Genomic DNA, 17,298 nt, shown 5'->3' on the forward strand with positions numbered 1-17,298 from the left:
GGGGAAAAGAGGGAAAAAAAGCCAATGTCTATGGCCCGTTTATAGTTCTATCACCTCATGATTTTTTTCTGATGAAGGTATTTTTTTAGTAAAAGAAGTATTTCTCTCTACACAGATTTTTTTTCTAAGAGATATTGTGTCCTGATTAAGAGTTTTTTAGAAAGTCATGCAATCTGTACTGTTTAGCCTGTCTAAAAAAAATTACTATTAAACATGTCTTAAACTTACTATTCCCTGGAAGATTAATTGCCTTATAAATGACATTTTGACAGATTATTTTAGCTAGGAGGGGTGCATATGCACTGAATTTTAAAGTCTGCCTGTTAACTCTCAAAGTGAATTGAAAGGAGTAATTTATTTTGCTGATATTTAGTATGTTATGTCATTTCTGAAATGTAGAGATCTTCATTTTGGGAATATAAAATATGCTGTAGAACCAGCGGTACTTAGAACTCCACACTTCCTTTGGACTGGGATATCAAAGGAAAGTGCCTAAATACAGAGATAGATTTTGAAAAGTGCATGCTGAGCTCTTTAGAATATCTGCTTGTATTTGACGAAAGACCAGTGGGTGCTGGAGAGTTTGTAAATCACGATCATTAGATACATAATGTTAAATGAAGGGTTTTGAGAAGTTTGTCCACTGTAACACTGACAGGATGATGACAAGATCCAAAACAGAAACATCATCTTGATTCATTTGACTGTATTCCCTAGAGAGGAGCTGACCTCTTTCTTTACGTATTTATTTTCTTGGCTCTTGCATTACAGCTTTGTCCAGGTGAGGGATCCCCACAGAAGGCACTGTCTATAGGCAGTGTGTGTTTCTGCACAGAGAGCAGGGCCTGTGTTAGCACCTGTGGCTTCAGCTGCTCCCCTCTGTTCATGCTGTGAGCCCTTTTACTTGGGCAGTCTTTCAAAGGTGTCCTTTGTGAGAGTCGGGTCGGTCTTTGCAGGTACAGCAACACAAATTGTCTGGCATAACCCTAGAGAGCCTGCAGCTGCTCCAGGTACGGACTCATCAGAGAGGGTGAGGAAGCTCAGCAAAAGGAGGTTGGTTACTGCAGTGGCATTGGTCTCCACAAGTGGTGACTTGCAGTGTCCCAGGCTGCAGGAAGAGGAACCTCTTGATTAGGCTCAGGGACATTGCTTTCTGCTGGGGAACTCTGCTCAAGGGCTCAGATGTAGAGGTTTTACAAACCTTCATTATGCATGATTCAGTGACTTGCTATTTAGAGGAAAACTGAACTTGTTCTTTTTTATTTTATTTTGGCTTCTCTCTGCCTGACTTATTCACATGTGGCACAGTCAAGAAGTTCTCTTGAGAGCCCCTTGCCTTGTAAAATGTCCTGGAGATTATCCTCTGCCTGATGTAATAACAGCCAGCTGACTGACAGCAACTAGCAGTTCCAGATTATGCATCTGTCTGCTTAGCAATGGCTGAGGAGCACACAGCTGGTGTGCATGGGAAGGACTGCCTGAGTCCTAATTATTCTGAGAGAGAGAGAATCAGCCATTGGGATTTGCCCAAGCCTCCATTTATCCATGATGAGCTGTAATACTAACCCTTTTTGAGTGAGTCACTACAAAAGCCAGCTGGGGAATATGCATTTCAGAGGTGAAGTTGGATGGGCTGGATGATCTGTGGTATTCTGGGGAGTGATTTGTAAATGATACTGCATGGAGCTGCATGGATGTGTTTTGCAAATACTGATGGTCATCAGAAGCTAGTTAAAAGTTTCTTATCCATTCCTGAACAGGATGGACCATCTGTTCAGTGTATGTCTGAACAAAAATGGCACTAGAGCATTTGTGAGTGTCACAGCTCTGTGTAGCTTCAGTGCATATTCCTGACAGTGTAAAAGTATTCATCTAGTGCTTATGGCTTGTGTGGGAGCTGTGAAAACATCTGATGGATATCTCACAGCCAAAGGATTCACGATGGGAAAGCTCAGTCCTGTGATTAGGTGGCCCTGCCAAAAACAATGATGGGAGACTGCTGACGCCCAACTGAGTCTTACCTAACAGAGCCCTGGAGACTCAAAATGTCTCAGATCAAGATTCTGTCATGATAACAGCCTGAACAAAGTAAGAAACTTCCAAAAATTCTCCACACCATACAGGGCTGTTGGTTTGCACGAGCCAAAGACTGATGACGAGCGATTGCTTGCCAATGTGATACAAATATATACGTAATATTCACAAAAATAAATGTGACTATTTTGTATGCTGGTCTTGCTGGTGAGAAATATTTTTGAAGGCTCAGGAATAATGTATCCTAAACAAAAAGAAGTCATAGTGCTGTGGAAGGTCTTATGGAGATGACCTATTTCCAGTACAATCTGGTTTTGTGCAAAATTCGGATCCAGAGGAACACATCTGGATTTTATTAATAAATAGCAACAGTCATGTGAGCTGACTGTACTTCATGCCAGACTTTGTATTACAGAAATAATAACTTGCTGTATATGCTGAAATAATAATTTGCTGTATACTGGTGGCAGTTATGTCCCGCCTGCCTGCCCAGTAAACTGCGTTTGTTTAGGATCATTATCATCTGTAGTGTCTTCACTCAGGGTCAGGTTTGCATGCTTCTACTAGCATTTGATACCCAGACTTGGAGGCATCTAGGAATGTGTCCTGGTTTCAGAATGCTTTTCTAGAAAAGAACACTAGATCACGTTTCGTTTCTTTAAGTAACTGATGTGTGAAAATGTTGAGTAAACAAGCCAGTGAGCCAATGTGAACAGGAAGTTACGAGCTGGTCCTTAGCCTGTGTCATGTTGGTAGAGTGCCCTGCCTCAGCCTAGAGATGAACTCTTCAGATTAGGGAGAAAGCAATTGATAGTAATCATCCAAGATGCATTGGTTGTCTCTCTCCTGCAAATTAGGATTAGTTTGACCAGGCTCAGAAACTAAATTTTTATCCTGAGAAAAAATTAGGAGCTCTCAGTGAGAATTTTCAAGTAAGTGTCGTCTGAAGTTTTGTTAAGCCCACTGCTTCAATGAGACATTAGAAAGAAAATATTTTGGTTTCTTGGTTTATTTTGGCTTTTTCTTGCTTGGGTCCTTTATATGGCTCTACAGCAAGGAGTGTAGGATGGGCAGTGTGCCAGGTTTGCAGCCTGTACCATCCTTCAGTCCCAGAGAGTTCCATTAGAAAAGGTATAAATGTGATCTCTGCCAAATGTCTGGCAAATGACAGGGGAAGGAGAGAGAACAAGTGAGACTTGTGTGTAAGCAGAGAATTCATCTATAGCCAGACTCACATGAAATCTTTCAGGACAAGTCATGAACTGTGGTGCTTCTAATGATGTGAGCCTGTAGAAGAGCTGGGAAATGGGCAAGTTTTCTTTCCCTTGAAAAGGGAAGCTGGGTGCATGGCACGCTGAAAGATCTGTTGATTAAAGTTTCCTATTTTACTGAGGGTCTTCTAGAAGGGGCTTTCAAATGTCTTACTTGATTTTATAGTTTTTAACAATGTGTTGTGTATATTTACAATATGAAAATAGCTGCTATATATCATGATAGACTCAAGAAAGAATCTTGCTACAGTAATCACTGCCAGTGTAGAGAGGAGATGACATTTGAATGCCCTGTTGTGAATCTGCCCTTACACTCTGCCATGTGGCTTAGACCCACTCTTGGACGTGACCTATTAATTCTGGCTCAAATACGTGTGAAAAATAATAGACACCTTAAACACTGGAAGAGATTCTCATCATTCTATGAGTGGCTCACTTCATGTAAATGTCTATAAACAGATTTATTTTGTTTAATTTGTGGGTTAGACCTGAGTCTCAATCTGGCATCCATTTTGGCTTTGAGGAGGCATCCATGGCAGTCTACTGATGGCAGAGAGAAGAAAGGAAAAAGCAGTTTTTGTAGTCATTTCAACATTACAGGAAGAAAACACTTAAAACTAGCCACATGTGGTACTTGTGCACAGAATCCGATACTTTGTGTACTTGGCAGAGTAGGAATTAGTAGAAAGAGAAAATGAGCTGAAAAGATGACAACTAAGAGCATAATTATGAAATGGAAGCTCTATGAGAAAGCTTTTGCTAGAATAGCTCTGATGCAATCAGCCATATATTGTGAGAAAAACCCACATGAGAACAAGAGTCTTTTTACTGGTCCTAAATCACAGGGAAAGCTGAGGAGTAATGAGTTTGAATTACTGGCCCCAGATCACACCAAAAGGACTTGAGTGTTAACTCATTTTTTTCCAAAAGCCAATCAAGGGCCTTAGAAACAAGGAGACTGTCTTTCCATTCAAATAGAATTTAATAGAAATGTCATAATAGCCAAAATTGCCAACTTTTAAAAGACATATATACTATTTCAGGTTTCAATAAATCTCAATTGATCTTTAAGATTTGCAACTAATGTGCCAAAAGTCCCAGCTGCTGGAAAAGCTTTCTTTACCAAAATGTCAGTGTGGTTTTCCTAAGTCCCAGACTCAGACTGAATTTCTTGGGAACTTTAGACAAGTGCCTCATCTTTCAGCCTTGATACTTCTCATTACCAGTCCCAGTAACAGTGACTGTACTGTGCAGTGAAGTGCAGTATTATCTTCATTATTGTCAACTATGTAAGATAATGAGAACTCCTAATTTCCTATTTTCTGTCATGAAAATAGAAAAACACAACTGTATTGCATAACTGAAAATGTTCTTGGATGTACAGCTCTGGTATTATTTTTTTCAATAGGCATTAAAATCCCAGTGCAGCACTTATGTGGCCAAGTTCAGAGTTCTCATTGTTCCAGAATCACTACTGACAGTCAAAGGATCCCAGTCAGTCTCAAAAGTTTATCTTAATGGCTTTCTTGTTGCTGGTTTTATTTTGTTAGCAACTGAATTCTAAACTGCAGTTTTAGGTTTCATTTCTTCATGTGTTCAAACTGGACTAAAGCTGTTACTTCTTGTCTGACTGGTTCCAGTGGAGGAGCATGGTCTACAACAAACTCGTCTTTTAATAGATAAAACTGGATTCTGAACTGAACTCAGCTGCTCAGGAATGTGACCTTGATGCTGTGATAGACAACAAAACATCAGCTCAATGCTCAGTAGCAGCTTTCCAAGCAAAGAAAATGCTTCTTATAAGGATGGGAAAGAAATGGAAAGAGCACTATGCACAGTTCATTCACAACCTGAATGATGTGTGCAGTTGTAGTCTCCCTACATTCTTCTGAGGAATGATTGTTAGAACTTGACAAAGCACAGAGAAGAGATGCAGGATGACCAGAGGCATGGAGCACCTTGCATAGGAAGAGTGATGGAGAAGGCTGGGGCTACTCCAGCCTCAGCAGTGATACAAAAGAGCTCTACAAAACCTTGAACAGCATGAGATTTGATAGTGATCAAAACTGATCACCATTTTCTTCAGTGTCAAAACAAAGGGCCAAAAAATGAAGCTGGTATGAGATGACCGCAGAATATTTTATTTGCCAGATACTTTTTTATTATAACAAGGCCCTAACTGTGTGACCAACAAACACTGAGGCTATAGCTTCTGTAAGATTTTTTTTCTATAAAATCTGAGGAAAATGCTTTATTTCTTGACCTATACAGTAATGGGATCTGCAGCATGTGTGAGATGACCAGATCTATACATCCTACTCATTGCTAGCTTTCCAGAGTCTGAAGAGTCAGTCAGTCAATTTTCATGTCTGTATCTTCACAAATTCATGGTAAAATACCAAAATAAGCTGGTGCTCTAAAACAGAGAGCTGTAGGGGAGGAGTGGATTCTGCGTGTGTTTCTTAGCCTCAGAATCATAACAATGTGAAGTCCTGATACTTTTGTTTCACTTGTTTTGCGCACATTCTGAAAGGTTCTGTGAGTGGAGCATCCTCTTGTGTATGAAAATATGAAAAGTCAAGTATTATTAGAAAACCTTTCTTCTTCTAGTTGCAAACTGAATATTCTTCCTGGCAATGAAATCAACCTCTAAAATTGTCATTTGGAGATGGGAAGAAATGAGTTCCATATGGGTGTAATTACGTGGTCTTCTTCTCTTGAAGCAATACAGAAATCACTACCCTGATGAAAGAAACAGAAATAACTTGTTTATCTAGAATTTATTTGGGAATTTATTTAGGCATCACAACGCTAACACAGGTCAGAAGGAATCTGACACAGATGTTTTCTGTCTTGATTATTGGTTATGAATGTAAACAGTAACTTTCAGTGTAGACAAGCTTACCATAAATCCTACTAACCTGTTTTTTGAGGCGTCACCTCTTATGGTGAAAATACTGCTCTGTCTCTGCACTCAGCCCAGTCCCTGGTTTCTTTAGTGAAATATTCAGTAAAGGTGCCAATTGTGGCAGAGGTTTTAGTGGTGTGGATTCCTTGTCCATGAGATCACCAGCTCATTGACCAACCATGAGTTGGTAATGACCACTTGGTAAGTGACCTACACTGGGTTTGAACTGGTGACCTTAATGTGGAAGACTCTGAATGCCACTTCTGATCTCTGGAGGATTTAATTTCTGGGTTTTGTTCTAAAATAAAGTCTGTTCAGCCTCAGACTTCTTCCTCAGGCAGTGTTATGACAATAATCTTTTCTCTATTACCTTGAACTGCTTTGTATCTTCTTCAGTTCTAAGTTGGTCTCCATAATTTCATTCAGAAGTAATCTCAATGAACAGTTAATACCATATTAGATAACTGTATTTTTCAGCTATGGGAAACATTTTCATGTTTGTGGAAAGAAAAAGGAAAAGTTTTGACAGCTATATTCAGTACCCTTGAGAAAACACCACACACTGCAGCATGGGAATGGCCCTGAGTTCCTTACTCCAGCAAAAGCCCAAGTCAACAAGACTTGTGCCTGAGGCACTGCCACAGGACTAGCCCAAATATTCTGATGTTTATGGCTGCAGAAGTACATAAAAAGGATAAAGAGACGAAAATCTTTCCAAATTTCAGGAAATTTAGCTGGAGCTTGCTTATGTAACTATTTTTTTTTTTTTTTAAATAGCTATTCTGAAAGATTAAGTTGTGTAGCCCTAATTGAGCCCAAATGTGTACCATATACGTGGATTTAAAGCACACAATGATCTAGTTGTTTGGAAGCACATTTTAAAACATGGTGTTAGGTTTTAGTGGTTTTTTTCAAATTTTTGTATTGATTGCAATTACAACTCTTCACATGAAATTTTCTAATTTCACCATCAAAATAAAAAGGAAGGCAAAACCTAATTTGTTACTGTGTTCAGTATTCATTAATTTCCTTAAACTGGTATTATTTATCAAGACATGAGCTTTTGTACTTATTTGTCCCTCTTTTCATGGCAAAATATTCAACTGTGTACCTTAGATAATCATGGACTTTGTAAAACCTTTTCTTGGGGAAAAGATGGAATGTGTGTACGACTTAGGTGCAAATTTTAATTAATATTTTCAAAATATGAATAATTAGATTTTATGAATCTCAGTTAATAGGTGTTCTTGAGAGTTTTTCACTTCTATACATTACTGGATTCCTGGCCTAGGGGGTAAAATTTTACAATGAGATCCTTCTTTATTGGCATCAGGGTTATAAGTTCAGGCATCAAACTTCAAAAGATAAGTGAAAAATCCTCTCCTGAGACATAGAACTTGACCAGAGTGAATACAATAAATCAGTAGCTCTTAAGGTAATGATAGTTAATAACCCAATATAAAATATTGGGTAAAACAACTCCCCCCAAGAAAGGCAGTGAGTTATTTTCTTCTCAAATGTCTGCTAATTTGTTAAATGCATTAATGATCTGGGTATACAACCTTTCTCCTGTATGTGAATTATGGATACAGTGGATACAATGACTTCCCAAAGATTCCAATTCTGCCAATTTTGTTACTAAAATTTCTTTATCTCTTTCATGAAAATAGCCAGTCTTCAGTATCTGGTCAAATACTTAAAATGTTTGTATAGCGTACCCAGGAAAATATATTTTTAGTTACAGATCCATGAAGCCCTTGTGGTTAACAAGGAAAAAGATTCAAAAATTTGTACTGAAGTCAAGCTGGCTGACTGATGAAGTGATGAGAGAGGAAGTTAACAAATATATATATTTAGTTGTGTATTTGTATATTTTTTATATACTATACAAAACTGAGGTTGGTTTTATAAGACTGTTGCCCCTGACTTGCAAGACTGAGCAAATCCAGCAAAGACATGGGCATATACTGAATTTTGTTTTCCAGTGTAAAGTCTAGGCATTTTTTCCTACAACCCAAAATGTCTATCCTATGAGGTCTCTATTATGCTTTCAAAAACATTTTCTACCCTACATCTGCCATATGGACTTAATCCAAGTGTGTTAAGCTCCTCACAGGGAAACAGATTGCAATTTTTATTTCAAGACATTTTCAGAAAACAAAAAGGGCTGTCCTTTGTCACTTTTTTGTTCCAGTAAATTGTTAAATTTTTAAAGGAAGTTTAGTTTTTCTTTATTAATTTCTTGAACAGATAATGGCTCTTCTCTCCAGAAAGTCTCTGGATTTCTCTGGAAAAGAAAACTTTTATGACAAATTCAAAAACTGTGGAAATTTTATGACAGATTTTTAGTAAGTATGTGTGACCCTTCTTTCCAAATCTCTCATTAAAATGCTCATTGTTTTATGACCTGTTTCAATGTGGTAATTTCTGTTTAACTTAGCTTAGAGCCAGTTGTTTTCTGAACCAACAGAGGAACTGCATGTGTAGATTCACTAAACACACGAAACGTTGCTCACTTTCATTCATGAGATTGTAGGGTTTGCTTCTCATGGAGAAAGCTCTTTATTTTTCCTTGCTGTTTACTCAGTATTTTCCTCCCAATTTTTTGATTATAAAATATAAGTTTTGATAACTCTGTGTAGGAAAAAGCTGTGAAAATTTTCTTTCTGAGGGATGAAATGTTTACAGTGTCTCATTTCCAGGTTTATAGATTCTCTATATTATTCAGTCAGTGCTAAGGTTTCTGATTTTTATTTCAGCCATAGGACACCCAGTTGATAGTGGTTTAAGGGGTTCACTAAAGAGTAAAGCTGGCAAAGCCTCTTTTCAGCTGATATCTCAGGTGAGCAATAGGAATTAGCTGTAACAGCAGCTGCTGTTGGGGTTAGTAGCACAGGAGGCAGCAGCCTGTAGGGGATGAACAGAAGGGAAGTGATACTGAGAACTGGCCTTATCACTCACAGAATTGATAGTGTAGCCGCCGCTGGTAATATAAACTTAAGTGTTACAGTGCCTTTGCTTTAACTTAAAGGGAATAAATCCACACAAAATCTTTGTGTTGAATTAGTTTATAGAGTTGAAAGCCACTCTGTGCAGCACAGAGCCCTCCCCTGAGGAGAGAGCATCCTTCCCACACAGGCTGGACCAGGCTCAGCCAAAAGTGAGATCCCGGTTCTCAACCTCATCTCTTCTTTTCCCATCAGACTGAGCAAGTTATTGGCCAGCTCGGAGACCTTGAGAAACTTTTTTTCTTTCTCTATTTTCCATGGGGTATGCGTAAAAAATTAGAGACATTCTATTGAAATATTGAAAATATAATACATTTAATAAGATGTGGTGCTGCTCTAACAGGACTTCTGCATCCTCTAATTTTTTTCAGAGAAGACAAGGCTTCTGCTGGGAGTCAGTAACATGTACACAGCTTATATATTTTTCATTTCAGTCCTATAAGGACAGGAGTAGTCCCTGAGATGATCATATGTATAAATTACTTCAAGACTAGCTCTAAATCTGTGAAGTGCTTTTGGGTTCTTTTGGATGAAAAGCATTACAACTCGTAACAGCGATATGTAGGTGGTTGTGTCTGGAGAGATGTCATCTGAAAGCAGCTAATAGCAGAGGGTTGTACCTGGAAAACTTTCTGTTACAGATTTTACTCATCTCCAGCTTTTCCCAGTTCTTCACAGCTGAGGAAAACATTTCCACTGACTTGAGTGAGGCTAGATAAAAGGATTATGGCTGTGTTTAAGATGGCAATGTGGCAAACACATAAATTATGTGGTTTGCAATAATAAAAAATAATTTCCATTTAAAATATCAAAAATCTAAAGGTCATTCTTCTAGTGTTTATGTTTGATATTTTGTATAACAAATACATCTGCTTATATTATAATGTCCTCAGTTACATTTATGGTTGAGCAAATCAGGAAGAAATAATCTATTAAAGTTTTAAAGAAAAATACTCTCAACTAATTTATCATGCTCCACCGAAGACAGGTTAATAATAATAACGAAATAAATTTATAGAGTTGGTTTTATGTTTTATGATATTAAAAATTATATGCTGAAAACAAGTAAAATCTTACCATTTGCATTATAAACCACTCAAAATCTAATTTCTATTTGATGACTGTCTGCTGCATTAGTTTCTCTGAACTGGAAAATAGATCCAGATAAAGCCCAGTCCTCAAAAGGTGGGAAAAAAGCTAAAGCCAGAGTTAGTCTCATTTACATCACAAGTTTGTGAGTCAGAAAATGAGCTGTGTAATGGGCCATTCTACCAGGAACCTTGTCTTCAGTATCTGCTGTCTACATCTTGGAAATGATGGTATAAAATTTGAACAATTTGATATCTACTGCATGTGTTTGAAATATTTATAAAGTGATGGTAGGGTAACTAGGCTGGTCTTGATACTGACCATGTAATTCTTTGAACTGTTGTAGTGCCATACTTTGTCCTGCCTTGTGTGTGGTATCTTTCCCTTTACTTGGTGAGGAGAATGACTCTTTCAGTGACATTATTACAGAATTTGCTGCAACTTTTTTATCAGGTTCAGTTTTTCCAATAGGGCATTGCTGCTGGACAGGGGAGGGAAGGGACACCTTCTTTTTTATTCAGCTGGATAGCATAAGAAGTTTTCCAGAGACTTCTTTATGAGCCCAAAGAGTGTAAGAAATTCCCCTTATTACTTGATCTCAATGAATAGTGACATAACTTTGATGTCTGCAAGGCTAAGTAAATGGCTTTTCCTCTATGACCTGAAGATTTTTTTCCCATTATATAGTCACAAGATACTAGAGTAGCTGGTTTCTGCTGACAATTGTGAGTAACACAGTTTTTAGAACGCTTTTCAAAACACACTGGGTTTTTACAGAGCTTTAAACTAATCATACGAATTTGCTGTATGTCACTTGACTTGCAGGTTTCTCCTGTTTATATGTCTATTTTCTTAGAGAGTTTTATATCAAAGCTTTTAGAACAACACAGAATTTTAGAATATCTAATGTTTAGGCTATCTAATTACATTCTTGAAAAATGTGAGAAAGGGGATGTATTGAAAAGAAAATGTTTGAAGTAGTGGAGGCAGGCACTAGTGGTCTCCAAGTATCTTTGGCAAGACATCCATCCTCTTTTAAGGACCAGTGCTAAAGCAGAAAACCTCAGAAGCTTACACACCTAAGATCAGCTTTTCACATGTTTGATCTTCCCTGACAGTTTTCCATAAAACTTCAATAGCACATGAGAGCTAATTTCAAACTAACCTTAGTTTGTTTCCAATAATTGGGGTTTATGGGTTTTGGGGGTTAGTTTTTCGTGTTTGTTATTTGGTTTTTTGGTGTTTGGTTTTTTTTTTTTTCAAGACTACTAAATCATTTCTTTTGTGAAAAATCCATACATCTGTAGAGAAGAGTAGGCCATGTTTGAGATTTCTGTAGCCTTGATTTATCTTTGCTATTCACAAGGCAGAAGAATGGCATCTGACAGAGAGATGTGTCCCTCAAAAGGCTCCATGAATTCAAACCGATGTTTCCTGCAGGGAGTTTTTTGATCTCTCTGCCTGCCCACCTGCCTCTCTCTTCTGCTAACACATGGAGTCATTGCCACACCCACCAGTGTTTGGCTCAGAGGTCAGGTAGTGCTGGCATAGTCTCATGGGGGGCCTCACTGTGCAAAGGATCCTTCTGCCTTATTTTTGCTGCTGAGAGAGCTTTGCTTTTTCTCCTCCTGCCAGAGATATCAAGAGTAACATAGTCCACATTAGGATTTTGACTTGGCCACACAATTGCAACTACAAGACCTGCTTTCCTTCAGGTATAGATGGGAGAGAAATGGGCTGGAAGTGGTCTTGTCTCACTAGGAGACTCAGAAGACAGTGACAAATTTGGCTCCTGTGTAATGAGTTGCAGGACAGGCCTCCACGGAGGCCCATTTGAAGATGGCATAACTTAAAGCTACCCTTTATTGCTGCAAGCTGTGTGCATGGCTGAGATCCAAGCTGAGAGTCAGCAAAAACAGATGAAAGCAACCAGCACTGTTTCCTCTATGCCTCTTACACTAATAAACTCTATTATATTTATGAAATTGGTTCTCACCTACAGCTTGAAAATGCAATTGTAATTTGGTCCTTTTACCTCTTGCATATTCTTTAGTATGCTGTTCCTAAGCCAGTTCAAAACTACCACAGCATAAAAAGATTGTTCTCAAAAGGGCTTTTATGTTGTTGGTTTTAAATGCTTTGAAAACCATTAGATTGTTCCAGGCTTACCGGGACATTTCCATAAAAATACGCTGCATGCCAAAGAATCTGAGATTCATATATTACAGGATATGGTCTCCTCACACCCTCCGCCTACTCGTTTGGAAGTGTCTCATGGTTTTCCTGCATCATTTGACACATCTGTAGTCATTTAATTGTTCTAGCCTTTCAGACTGTATTGTGAAACATTTGCTTACAGCACTCATTAGAAGAAAATATAACAAAAAATTCCCATGTGTTGTACCTCCTCCATAGTAATATAAGCCTTGGAAACTTGCAGGGTATCCAAAAACTTTGGTTTTTTTAACAGAACACTTTGACCTGTGTTAGAGTAGGCAGCCAGTGTGGTGCATGAGTGTTTGGACAATGTTTCTGTATGTCTAAAAAAGCGGTGAGTGGAATGGGAGTGTGTTGCATATTACATGGTATTTTTTATTGTTATTTGCTTATTTCAGTTTTGGTCCTGTCTCAGAAAGGTGCTTAACCATTTCTCTGTGTCAACCCTCAACTAGAAAAGCCTTTTCTTTAGTCTCACCGAAATGAATGCAAACGAAGCATAAGCTGATAAGAATTAGCTTGGAAAATTTTGCTGAATGGAATATTGTTTCACTAGTCTTTGAAAGTTAACCTGGCAAGAGATGTTACTGGAGTGCATCTGTTTATCTCAATTAGTATTGTGTCATACAGAAAAAAAACACACTGCCAAATGCTTTAAATTCCACTGATGCTTATTTCACTCCTTAGCAGAGAGGAGAACTCCCTGCATCTCCAGCTGAGATACCAAACATCTGGCAGATCTTTAAATTCCTATCTGCCTCAAGGTCATGGAAGAAGACATGATAATGATGCTAAACTAGTCTTCTGCAATGTAATGGATGTAGCTAGTTTTAAATGTTTAAAATTGGTCACTATATATATAAAACAGTTGCATTGAAACATTGATTATTGTAGAGAAAAATGTGGCTCATAGGTCTGATGGGAGCCTATCTGGAGAGTGTCACAAGGAATATGTACGAATGCTGCTTAGGTTTTGAGGGAAGAACCACATCTGAATCAATCCAGAACTAAATTATCCACTGACAGATCTGGATCATGAAAATCTTTTGGGTGGAATTTGGTAGTGAGACTGAGAGTGCCAGCAGATCAGCTGCTGTGATGTGAAAATGGCTTAACAATAGGAAAATAGAAATTAAATGTCCTTTGCTTTCTACCTTCCTTTCATGGGGCTTGTGTAACACACCTGTTTTCTCTAAGGTGAAATGTTTTAATTTCTCTGAGTTTGTGTTTTGGTAATATAAATATTTTGGCAAGACTAGAAAAGTTTCACCACATCCATAAATGTATTTTACACTGGCTTTATAACACGATGCATAACAGCAGAATCTATTGTACAGTACCTGGAGCAGGGCAAGATCTATGATATTCCTAGCTTAGTAAGTAGGCTGAAGCGATGAACGAACTTTTGCAAGAATGAATTTTAGCATGTTTAAGACAGATGTATTGTACTGCTTCTCAGAGTACCAGCTGAGTTCCTCTTTATTCCAGTCTGTCCATATTTTTATGCCACATTCATCATTACATTTGACTGCCTGGAGACTTGACTCTCCTCCAGTTCAGCTTTCCAGGCACACAGATGTAGTAGTGAAGAGTAGAGATGAGATTTTGTTGAAGCTCAGGCTCTCAGGCTTCAAGATCACTTCCAGAGGCCTCAGAAGAAGCTCTGCCTTGAGAGCCAGGGATCCCAAGTGCTGGCCTGGGTGCTCAGTACTAGCAGGAGAAATAACATCCTTCCTGTCAAAACAGCAGGGTCAGGTGTGGTCCTGGATCAGGTGTCATGAGATCCCATGAGAGACAAGAGGTGTCCTTCTGGTTTTTCCTTCTCTATCCCTAATCAGTTTCTCCTTATATCTTCCATGATTTCTTCCACTTCTGACCCCAAGACCATATGCTGGATTTGACAAATCCCTCATCAGCTTTAAATGAAACATAGTAGGTTCCACAAGTGACCATTTCCAAGGTAACTTCATTTAATGAGAAAATCACTGACTTTCTCTGGGGCCAACTCTTGTCCTGATGAAAGGGGAACAGGATAACCCTTAGCAGTTTTGCTGGGACATATCATTGCCAAAGATGCTCAGTAAGTTTGCATTACCTGGGGAGAAACAATAAAAACTATAATTTAACAACCACAGGAAAAAGGTCCATGATTAATGTGAGCACTTGCAGGTAAACAGTAACAGTTCAGTGACTTTGCAAATCCCTTCTCAAAGGCTAGGGGTGTTTAATAACACAGAGAGGTGCCTCTCTTTGCACCCACACTCTGTGCCTTATAAACTGTACCTCAGTATTTCACTATTTTCATTGTAAGGCTTAATTCGGAGTTCAGACTACATAGGGGAATAATGTGCACAGCACAGATTTTATCATACTTTCCATCTCAGCTGGCTTTCCAGCAGAGAGGTGATGTAAGCACTCTAAGGAGCAGTTTGGTTATATTCAGAAAACAGATTTTTTAATAGTTTTTCTCTCATTTGGTTTTATTGGTGTATCAGAATAGAGGCAGCATTAAACAGCTTGTGTGTAACTTCAAACAGATCATGAACTTTTGTCAATCATAATAGATCTAAGAATATATATGTATTTACAGAGAAGTATGCATATATGCCAACATATAACCAACATAGAAATGTGTGTGATCCTAACAGAAAAGTTTAAGAATATACAAGCTAGTGGAGAGCCACAGATATGTTCATTCATAATGGGTTTTTTTCAGTTCGAGCACCAGTTTCAAGTTCTTTTCCAGTACTAATTGAATTGAGTGTGTCAAAAGCACCAAGGGTTAGCAAAATCCAGTGGACTAGACTGGGCATCTTTTGCAGAGAGAATTCCAGATCTGTGTTATAATAAGTAAATTTCCTGTGGCCTGACACACAGCGTGTTTCTGTGCAGAAAATTTAATGAGGATATGCAGTTTGCATCGTCTTTTTTTTTTTTCTTCCTCTTAGTCAGTTTTTCCAGCTAATGGAAAGAGAATGTCTTGGCTTCATCTTTATTCCACCCTCATTCCATCAGGCCCAAACTCTGAGTTGGATAACTCCCAATAGGATCAGGACACATATGGTCTCTTAAGTAATGCTTCTGAATCAGTACATGCATTTGCAAAATACATTTTTACTCTTTAATTTCTTTGCGAGATCAATTAATTGCTCAGCTTACATTTCTTCATGAATAAACAAATATGTATATGTTTGCATGTATATACATGTAAACGTGTGTGTATTTATATATCAGTAAACCCATTTTCTCTGCCTTGCCAGACTTCCTGAAGGTGGTGCTTCCAGCTCCGTGTATGTTGGCTAAAGAGAGACATTTACTTTTGTATATGCAGCGACAGGAAGTGGGATGAACCAGTTCACATCTGTTAGCCATTAAACAGTGAAATAACAACAACAATACTAGAATATGATTTTAGCCAGGCTGGCAAGAACAGAAATCAGACATGGAAAGCTGAAGGTGAGTCAAAAGGCTTCCCACATCCAGCTGATTTCTTCAAAGGCAAAATGCTATGTACTCTTTCCTGGTTTCCAGTTCTGCAAAAACCACCTCCTTGGATAACATGCCATCAGAATGAGAGGGCTTGAGGATTTCCTGTAGAAAACTATAGCAGCATTGATTCCTGCAGCAGTGTCTGAGAGGAACAGGCATGGGCTTCAGAAATTCTTGGATTTAGAAAAGTAATACTTTTCTTACACTTCTTCCCAATCACCTCCGACACCTTGATCTGCTGATCTTTTCCCAGGATATCGCTGAACAATTGTAAAATGGATTAATAAGAAATGCATACCATATTTCAATAGGTACTACCCGAGCCATTATCAAGTGTTGACAGGGTTTATTTAATAGCTCTTGCGTGATATATTGCTGAATTTCACTAAAATCTTATCAACTCAATGAGAGTAAAGGAGGCTTCAGATGATCATGCCTCAGGACATTGCTTTGACTGATAAAACAATCAATTCTTAGATTTAAAGGTTGCTCTTTTGCTTATATGCATGATAGTTGTTCCCAGATAGCAACTGTCATTGCAGAAAACCCTTACAAGCTGAAGGAAAATCGTGATTAATTGGAGAACTGGTTTTCACAGAAAACTGGCTGGCTGCCAATGGGCTGCAAAAGTAAATAGCATCAATTAAGTCAACATAGCTAATTTTGTCCTGACCTAGTTATTACACTATATGCACAATGACCTCTTTATTAAAATAATGGAATGTTGTAGAAAATGTAAGTGAACAACACTTTGAGTGTTATTCAAGCTGTTTCTTCATGGTTTAATAGAATAAAAAAAGATAAGCCCTGACTTTTACCCATTTTGGTCACTTTGGCAAATAACTATTTCTAATTGAGTTATCTATTTTTACTATTTCTGTTTCATCAACCTGTTCATGTGTAAATAAAAAATCAAGTTCTTGGTAGAGCATTTTATAAACATCGATGTGCAAATATTTGGTACAAGTTTGAATCGTAGCTTTAGGCTGCTTGTTTGTTTCAGTTTTCAAAGTCACAGTGTGTTTCTCAAGCCTGAAGTCAGGGATCATGCGGTGGTGATCCAATGGTGGTGTGTTGCTGGTCATGCTTCACTGGCAGGACAGCTCTGAGCCTGGCCTAACTCAAGTGCTCTTGTCCCTGTGTTTAAAGGCACAGGACAGAGGGTGTCCAGGACAAGCTGTTCTGGCTTGGAGGACCTGTTGATGCAAGCAGACTGGCAGGAGAGCCTTTACCAACCTTTTCTATTTAGTAGATATCGCAGGGCTGTGACTCAAAGGCCCCG

General features: G+C 38.4%; 1 long non-coding RNA gene across 4 annotated transcripts in view; it reads left to right on the forward strand.

Annotated features, from left to right (window-relative positions):
- Positions 1 to 17,298, forward strand: part of LOC108449228 — a 320,210-nt gene that overhangs the window by 158,874 nt on the left and 144,038 nt on the right. For all 4 annotated transcript variants that reach the window (XR_001865356.1, XR_001865358.1, XR_001865353.1 and 1 more), the window contains one exon: positions 8,464 to 8,561. This is a non-coding gene — a long non-coding RNA (uncharacterized LOC108449228). The remainder of the gene's footprint in view (positions 1 to 8,463; positions 8,562 to 17,298) is intronic.

This window comes from Corvus brachyrhynchos, unplaced genomic scaffold, assembly GCF_000691975.1.
Source record: "Corvus brachyrhynchos isolate BGI_N302 unplaced genomic scaffold, ASM69197v1 scaffold258, whole genome shotgun sequence".
NCBI classification, from domain to species: domain Eukaryota; kingdom Metazoa; phylum Chordata; class Aves; order Passeriformes; family Corvidae; genus Corvus; species Corvus brachyrhynchos.